We start from the raw sequence: 8,734 nt of genomic DNA, 5'->3' as shown, positions 1-8,734 counted from the left end.
AGAAAATGAAAGTTATTAAGCTCCCTCTGATGATTGTATTCAAGCAAATGTGGAAATTACCAGAATGTTTTCTAAGAGATGTGGAGTGCACATGTTGTGTGGTCACACACACACACTTCCACATGCACAGATTCACAGGCATAGACTCACAGCGGGAGAAAAAAGAAATATAAACATGAATAGGTATATATAGAAAGATACATAGACACACACACACACACACACACACACACACACACACATACCACTGAAACATCACAAAATGTAATATTAAAGCTCACGGCTATTGAATTTGAAAACAAATCAAACCAAACCTGTGTTTATATCCCAGCTTCAGCACTTACTAGCTCAATAATTTGGGGCCAGTGTTTTGCTTTCTTACCTGTAAAATGGGGGGTAATATTAGCATTTACCTCTTAGAACTATTTGAAGATTCAGGAAAATGAAGGGCATAGCCTCATGTTTGGAATGTCATAGATGCTACTGCTGCTGTTGCTTTTTTGATTTTGCTAGGGTTCTTAGCTGGATAGGGTTTGAGTTTTGTGGTCAAAGTGCATGTTTATATCATAGAGATGTATACTATTCATAAATGATATTAATAAAGAATATATGAACTTCATAGACAAGGTCATTTCTGAAATTTTCGGTGATCATAAGGGCTAATTACACTCTCCGTCAAATGAAAAGACCTAAAATAAATACTTCCTGCTGTTTGTTGTGATTGTCACTATTGTTTGTATTCTTTACCTTTTTGCAGGAGGAGATGGAAGATTTGAGTGATCCAGTGGAAATAGGGCTTCCCTCTGAGAGCATATTTGCCACCTACTGACCATACTGAGTAAGTACATTTATTTGTGGATTGCTCAGAAATATTCCTAAAATTTTACCTATTGAAAAGTTGCATAACCTCTGCCAAATAAGCTAGTTTACAGCAAGTTATAGTGATTTCTGCTATATCCAGAAACTAAAAATAGTTATAATATAAAAATAGAACTTTCTTTCTAAATTTCATTCCCCCTCCCCCCCATCCCTGGCGGTTTTTCTCTAGAATTTATTGAAACTGTGGTCTATAGCAGTGGTCTTCATACTTTCTAATTATAGGTCACCTAAAATAATTTTGAGAAGCTAGCTATTCCATCATACATCTCTAAGTTAGCATCTGAAATTTATTATCATAAATTTAATTATTTGTAGCTGTTATTTCCAGCATATTTATAAATACTTGTGCTTTTAAATAACATGACTTAATCACATTTGCATAATCCAATGAACTAAAATTACCATAGTAACTTGATACTCATCATTGCTGGTTTAAAAGGAAAAAGTAAAGAAAAACCAATAAATAGAAATTTTACTTGATTGCATTATCTCCTTGAAATTGCCATTCCATTCAACTTCTCATACATAATTTATCCTAATGTAATATAATTTTATGCTTAAAGGCCTTTTATTTCCACCATATCATAAATCACTATAAGAAGTATATATAATGTGAAACAATTTCCTATAAGTTGAAGCCTCTGAGTATCTTTATAATTGAATCACAAGTAGTATCCAGTTTATTAGACCAGTATAAAATACTATATATTTTGATAACTAATTATTTCAAATAAAAACTAGAATTTGATTAGAAATGCATTCTTCAAGTGCATGATTGTTTATTTCCCCCAAATTAGTTCATGACTCTGAGTATGACTTTTATTTCTAATGAGACAGAGGGGACAGTATAATTTTTTTCTTATTTTTCACTATTATAGATATAAGAATTCAGAAAACTTTGTTCCCATAAATAAATAGGAGGGAATGGAATTAGTGTCCAAGTTATGGGTCAGAAATCACACAATGACCTGTCATCAAAAATTATTTTTAATTATTTAAATTATTTAATTAAAATTTTTAGTTTTTAACAGACATTTTGGTTAGAGCTATCTTGAATAGCATGAAAGCAAAGAAGCCCCAATCTACAAAAGGATTTGTTGATTAGCCATTGATTTCTGAGTTCTGGGAATTCTACTTATGACCTTACCAAGATTTTGAAAATAACTATTATATGTAATACTTTCATTTTGAGGCATTATTTTTAATCCAATATACTTTAAAATGTCAAGAAATTAAAAGTACTTAATGTCTTAGCCAATATAATGACTTTAATTCATTATATCCTTTAAATATAAAGCTTTGTGGCCACAGATTTGGATCATCATTTCATAGAAAATATTTTTAATATAACTTAATTGGCAAAGCAAGGTTTATATCAAGATAATCAGCCAAATCATCTTTACCTTCAGAAAAAGTGTCTGAGTTCATTTTTAATGTGAAAAAGTGAATTACTATACATTCTGAGGAGCATTGTTAAAACCATGGAGAAATCAGTTCTGGGACACCTCTGTTAAAAAGTGTATTAACAAACTTATAAGATTAAAATTTTAATGATATTTATATCCAGTTCAAAATAAATTTAGAAATTAAACAACAATTTTGTTTCTCATATAATATGCAGCCAGCATTATAATTCATGTATAAAACAAAGAATCAGATGACAGGCATAGTTTTTCTTTGATAAAAAAAAATATACATGTTGTTACAACTCTATTGCTTGGTTTCTGGAAATAATTAAGGAACATGTACAGGGGTGGGCAAAAGTAAGTTAACAATTGTAATACAAATAAATAAAAAATAATTAACAAATAATAATACAAGAATAAACCCTTTGTTTCAACATACTCATAGCTGTAATCCTACTTTTGCCAACCCCTATATAAAAATTTAAATATCCATGAATGTAATTAGACCACAGAATCAAATTTTCAACCATATTGATGAAAGAGAATAATACATATAACTAAAAAAATCAGTCTGGCAACCATCATATTTTATCTTATCTAATTAAGAGGGATTATGCTAATTGACCCTCACATCATCGCAAAGATGGCAGTGCCCATACCCAATAAAGAGAGAATATGCTAATTGACTGCCATGCCCTCAAAGATGACAGCACCCACAGCCACAAGATGGCAGCGCCCAGTCCCCTCAGCCCTGCCGGGGCAGCAGGCGCACTGTGCCCTTGGCCGCCCAGGGCCGGCCCAAGGTGCAGGCAAGCCTCGGATGGTGGCTGTCCAGTCTCCCAGGGCCTCCCGAGGCTTAAGTAACCAGGGCCGGCTAAGGCTTGTGCTCCAGCAGTGGCAGCAGCACAGGTGTGACAGGGCATTGCCTTCCCCTGATCACTGAGTTGCCTTCCACCCCAGAGGGCTCCCAGACTGTGAGAGGGGGCAGGCTGGGCTGAGGTACCTCCTCTCCAGTGCATGAATTTTCATGCACTGGGCCTCTAGTTTTTAATAATAGGAGATAGAAATTGTGATTATTTATATACTAAAATAAGGATTGACTTTTAATCAGAAAAAATATTTCAAGATACAATATGAGAGAACAGATTTTAACTAGTTTAATGAATGATCTACCTTATCTGAAAGAAATCACAATAATACCTATGCATAAGTTTTATCAAGTAAACACTTGGAAGTACAGGTAATAATTCCAGTCATATTTAATAGAATTGGAATTAACAGTGTCTACTGAAATTAGTTAGGAAGTGCTTTTCTTTTCAGTTAATGGCAGATTTAAGTGATTAGTATTGAGAATAGGTGAATAATAATTATTAGTTTTAAGCAAATTGAAAAAACATTTTCTTAAGCAGATCGATTTTAGACAAGAATACATATGCAAATTGAGAACCATAGAGTGAGTATCTGAAAACTTTCCCTGTTGCATATTTCTTGAAAAGTATTCATGTACCAGTAGCCTAGTTTGAAGACCACTGTTATAGACTGTCTTCAAAAGAATTGCTTCAGAGCAATATATAGTCATTGTTGCAATAACTGATTTATTGTAGTTTACATTAACAAGAGTGCAGTGGAAACAGCTGCTACTTTTGAATTTCTGATGAATGCTTCTGTGACTGATTGTGTTTGAGTAAAATATTCTGGAAGGAATTATTTTATTTTGTTGATAAATGTATGTAATGTCCTTCATTTTCCGATATGGGAGCCACTATCCACAAGTTGGCTATTAAATATTTGAAATGTGGCTTGTGTGAACTGTGATATGTCATAAATGTAAATTAACAATATATGCTGGATTTCAAAGACAGGACAAGCATAATAAAATACTTAATATTGTTATATTGATTACATGTTAAAATGATATTTTGGATATGTTGAATTAAATAGCACATTATTAAAATTCACTTCACCTGCTTTGTAGACTTTTTACAGTGTTGCAACATAAAAATTATGTGATTGCAAATAGACTGAACTGCAGAACAACTGAACAACCAGTTGCTATGACTTGGACTGACCACCAGGGGGCATGAGCAGAACATGACGGCCCGTCGGCAGCAGGCAGCAGAGTGCAGAATAAGGCAGGCGTCAGCCGTGGCGGGATGGTGGAGCAGGTGAGTGGGAGCACCAGACCAACCAGGGCACTGGCTGCTGTCATCAGGGAAAGCCTCTGGTGGTTACTGAAAATTCTTTGCTCCCATGCACTATGGTCCCACCCAGCACTTGCACCTACTGTTAGCACTAGAGCCACTGCTTGCACCCACTGCCAACACCTGGCACTGGTCCCAATTACCTGAGTGCTTCTCCACTTCCCCCTGTTTCTGAGGGGCAATTGGGGCAACAGCTGAGCTTGCACCCACTGATGGCACAGGCCTATCTCACACCCAGTGGGGCCAGAGCCATCAGTATGTGGAAGTGACGGTGGTGGAAGCTGGGAGACTGGAACTGGGGACCATGGCAGGAGGGGCCAGGCAGGTTCAGGGAGGATGGGCTGAGGCTCATCCCTTGGCCCACCATAGCCTCATGGCCCACAGTTCCTTTCAAGGGGGATGAATTCATGCACTGGGCCCCTAGTTATATAATAATACTGCTCTAGAGCTTATATTGAAATGCTCTAACTTCCTCTAAAAAATGGCCATAGGAAAGAAATAATTTGTCCGCTATTCTATTCTGATGTAGCCAGTACCTTTTACTAGCGTTTGGGCTTCCAGGTTGGGGAATCTGTACTTGTAAGCAAAAACAAAGACCAAAACAAACCTCAGCATTTTATTAAAGAAATTTAAAAAGTTGTCTTTTATTAGTACCTATCAATAGAAATTTTCCCAATATGAATGTTGGATGGCTTCTCAATGGCTGCAAGTGAAGCCTTTCAAACATTTCAAAACAGTCAGTGGCAGATATTGCATTTTATTGAAGATATGAAGTATTTCATCACATTAGAGACCTTTTTTTGTTTTTACATAATTGTGTTTTTATGTAACACTAAGAAAAAAACATTAAAAATCTGATGTAATGCTTTAATATCTGTAGAACTTTAATTTCATATTTACTGAAATATATTTTTTGGTTTATTTAGATATACATTTTTATCATATACTAGTGGCCTGATGCAGGAAATTCGTGCAAAAGTAGGCCTTCCTTCCCCTGGCTTCCCTCCAGCTGCATGCAGGCACCCAGAGCCTGAGCTTCCCTCGAAGCCCCAGCTTCATCCAGTCTAATTAGCATATTATACTTTTATTATTATAGACCAGTGTTTCCCAAAGTGTGGTAGGAGTACCCCCAGGGGTACGGGAAGAATTTGGTGGGGGTACACGTTGCACCGGAGTTTGGTGGGGATATGCACTGCACTGTGCTTAGCTGCGCCTAATTCTATGTTCTCATGCGTACGAGGGGTACTCAGCGTTACGAAAATTATAGAAGAGGTACACATATGTCAAAAGTTTGGGAAACACTGTCAGATTATGATACTACAATAGCCACCACCAAGTTTGATATATACTGGCAATGACATCTCCCTTTCAAATGCCTCCTGGATGACAGTGATTGGAAAATTGCATTGATTAAAAGGTACATTCTGATTTCAGAGATGTGAAAATGTGAAGAAAATAAGCATCTTAAAATTAGATACGGTAAGTCATTTGTCAAGAAAAGGTGGATCGTGGAGTAAAGAAAGCCAAACTCCAAGATATCAAACAGCACAGTAAAAACACTTTTCTGTATATTATTGTATTTACAAACAACAAAACATGGTTCTCATTTTTAAGACATGTCATAGTGCACTTGAATAACTTTACATTATACATTTCATCTTAATTATATGATGATGTTCTTAGCATTCTTTTAATTGTTTTCTGACTTGGAAGTGGGAGGGCTAGGGAAGAATCATGAAGGGAGGAGCTATGGCTGAGGGAGGCTGAATCTTTCCAGACTGAAAATGTCTAGTATGTCTGTTGTAAGAACCACTTAGTAAAGCCTTGTGTGAGGCTGTGCCTTCAATGGCACTGTTTATTTTTTGTAAGTGGGCTAACAGAGGAAGCCTTTTTCCTTGTCATGGCTTAGATTAGTTCTAATATATTCAGTGTATCCTTTCCTAACTGCAGAATCTAAGAGAGGGAGGAATGGTGATTGAGCTACTTTCCCAGTTTTTGTTTTATACAGTATTTTAAAGGGTCAGCAAAAAGAATAAAAACTCCACAAGCAGCACATTATCTCAAAAATCAATGAAAAAAAATACACAGATTTAGCATCCAGGAATTGTGGCACATCTCTAATTCTAATGATACTCTTGATGATATATGAATTTACAAGGGTAACAAAACCAAAAGTTTTCATGAAATCAGAACAATCAGAGATCCAATAACATATTTCCTCCATTTTCTCTACAATTATACATCATCCTAAAACTTAAGTGTCTCGCCCATCCAGCATGGTTCTGTGGTTGAGCATGAACCAGTAGGTCAGGGCATATGCCCGGGTTGCAGGCTCAATCTCCAGTGTGGGGTGAGCAGGAGGTAGCCGATCAATGATTCTCCTCATCATTGCTATTTCTATCTATCTCTGCCTCCCCTCCTCTCTGGAATAAATAAAAAATATATTTAAAAAAAAACACCAAAAAGCTTAAGTGTCTCTTGAGGGCTCAAAAGCAGGGCTATCTTCATGAGTTTTTGATCTGTGTAGTCTTATAGGGCCCTATGCTTAGATGGTTTGATGCTCTGCTGTCATGGTGTTGAAATTCTTAATTTTTGTAAAATGAGGCCCCCATTTTCCTTTGCCATTGGGCTGCACAAATTATGTAGGTGATCCTGTTCAAAAGCAAATACTTTCTGGATAATTATTAACTGAAGTTACAAAATTAAATTAGAAGCATTGATTTTCTAATGCTGTGCATTCTTTCTGTCAAAACTCATAAATATAGTATTCATAAGCTACTATTGCTGATGGTGGTGTTATTAGGAATAATAGTTGTAGAAATGCTATAGGAACAGAAGTATGTCTCAACAGTACTTTATACTGATTCCCCCATTTATTCAGATGACTTGTGGCATCTTCTATGTTTCTATTTTCTCATATGAAAGATGGCAGTGACATTTACACCCAACCTCTTTAATTCTAGATAAAGCTAATCAGAAGCATATTAAATCATTCATGGAAGTACTTGTGATCTGTAAAGGATAAAACAAACATTATTTAGTTCCATACCCAGCATGGAGTTTGGGTGACAACCACCTGCCTGAGGTCCTGGGGGCCTGAGTTGGGCTCAGTAATGAGACTGCTTTGATCTCTGACCATAGAGCAGGTATCCCAGGGGGTCCTGGAGCCAGAAAATTAATGCTCCTGACCTCTCAAGAACCTGACCTCACATCTCACTGCTGTCAAAAGGCCTGGGTCAGAGAACTTGGAAATGACAAATATGTAGACAGGACTAGAGGGTTGAGGAGAGAGGAGAGGAAGTGCAGCCCAAAAACATCTGGGTCCCTGGGGAAGAGTCACATGGACTTTTTTTCTAGGGCACCTAGAGCTATATCCAGTGTTGGAGAGGGAATGGCCAAGGGTGCCAGCAACTTCGATTGCCAGTTTTCTCATTGTGGAAAATGGAATTGTATTCAGAGTTGCCATTATTTGACTAAGGAAAGGAAACCTTTGTCTCCTTTGTGTGAGGTACTAATTTTCTTGGATGTAAAAGAAAAAAAAGAGGCACAATGGATACTTGAGGAAGTCAGCAAATAACCACTGTGGCTTTTAAGTATGCAAGAATACCTGTCAGTGCCTTACTGAGACTCATTTAAACAATTGCAGGGTTTGGCTGCAAGACAATAGAGAGGTAAAAGTAGCATGCCAATGACTTCACTGCAAATGCCATTTGAAATACCTTGGCAATGTCCTCTGCCACTAATGGGACATGATGATCAACAATTTGCCTTATTTCTCATATCAGAGATTGCTGCAGACTTTATTTCTTGTGTCTAACAGAAGTGAAAATTGGAAGGTAGCTTTTTAGGAATGAGTGTCCAAAGGCTTTTGGTTTTTTTATTCAAAATGGTAGTTTATTTAGTTGCATATTTCTATTAATGAATGGGGGGTTACAGCACTGTGTCAGAATGCAGGGATAAAGTGGTTGGGATACGTTTGTGTTGACAGAGGAGAGAGGGCCTATTCTCCCTCAGTTGTTAGAGGGGCTGGAATTCCTGAGATATCCTGAGAATAGGAATTTTCTGAGACTCACACAGAAGGATGAGATATGTTAGAAAGCTCTATTTCAGGGGAATTAAATCCTTGAGTTTCCAAAGTCCCATTTCCTTTTGTCCCCCCCAACCCAGCCCCTGTAAGAAGTATAGCTGGGGCTTCAGTAGAGCTTAAATCAGAGCCAGTGTACAGACTTTCCATGTCTGCAAAGTCCA

At 37.0% G+C, this 8,734-nt stretch overlaps 1 protein-coding gene across 2 annotated transcripts in view; it reads left to right on the top strand.

Annotated features, from left to right (window-relative positions):
- Positions 1-756: 756 nt before the first annotated feature.
- The window catches only part of LOC118722029 (nucleolar and coiled-body phosphoprotein 1-like), a 34,381-nt gene continuing 26,403 nt past the window's right edge, over positions 757-8,734 (top strand). The window contains exons 1-2 of one of the 2 annotated variants that reach the window (XM_045583473.1): positions 757-838; positions 4,261-4,450. The gene's annotated coding sequence lies outside the window, so the exon portion shown is untranslated. The remainder of the gene's footprint in view (positions 839-4,260; positions 4,451-8,734) is intronic. The other variant, XM_045583470.1, reaches the window with a different exon arrangement.

This window comes from Pipistrellus kuhlii, unplaced genomic scaffold (genome assembly GCF_014108245.1).
Source record: "Pipistrellus kuhlii isolate mPipKuh1 unplaced genomic scaffold, mPipKuh1.p scaffold_m20_p_19, whole genome shotgun sequence".
NCBI classification, from domain to species: domain Eukaryota; kingdom Metazoa; phylum Chordata; class Mammalia; order Chiroptera; family Vespertilionidae; genus Pipistrellus; species Pipistrellus kuhlii.
Note: the sequence above shows the minus strand (reverse complement) of the source record. Positions and strands in the feature narration are given on the sequence as shown.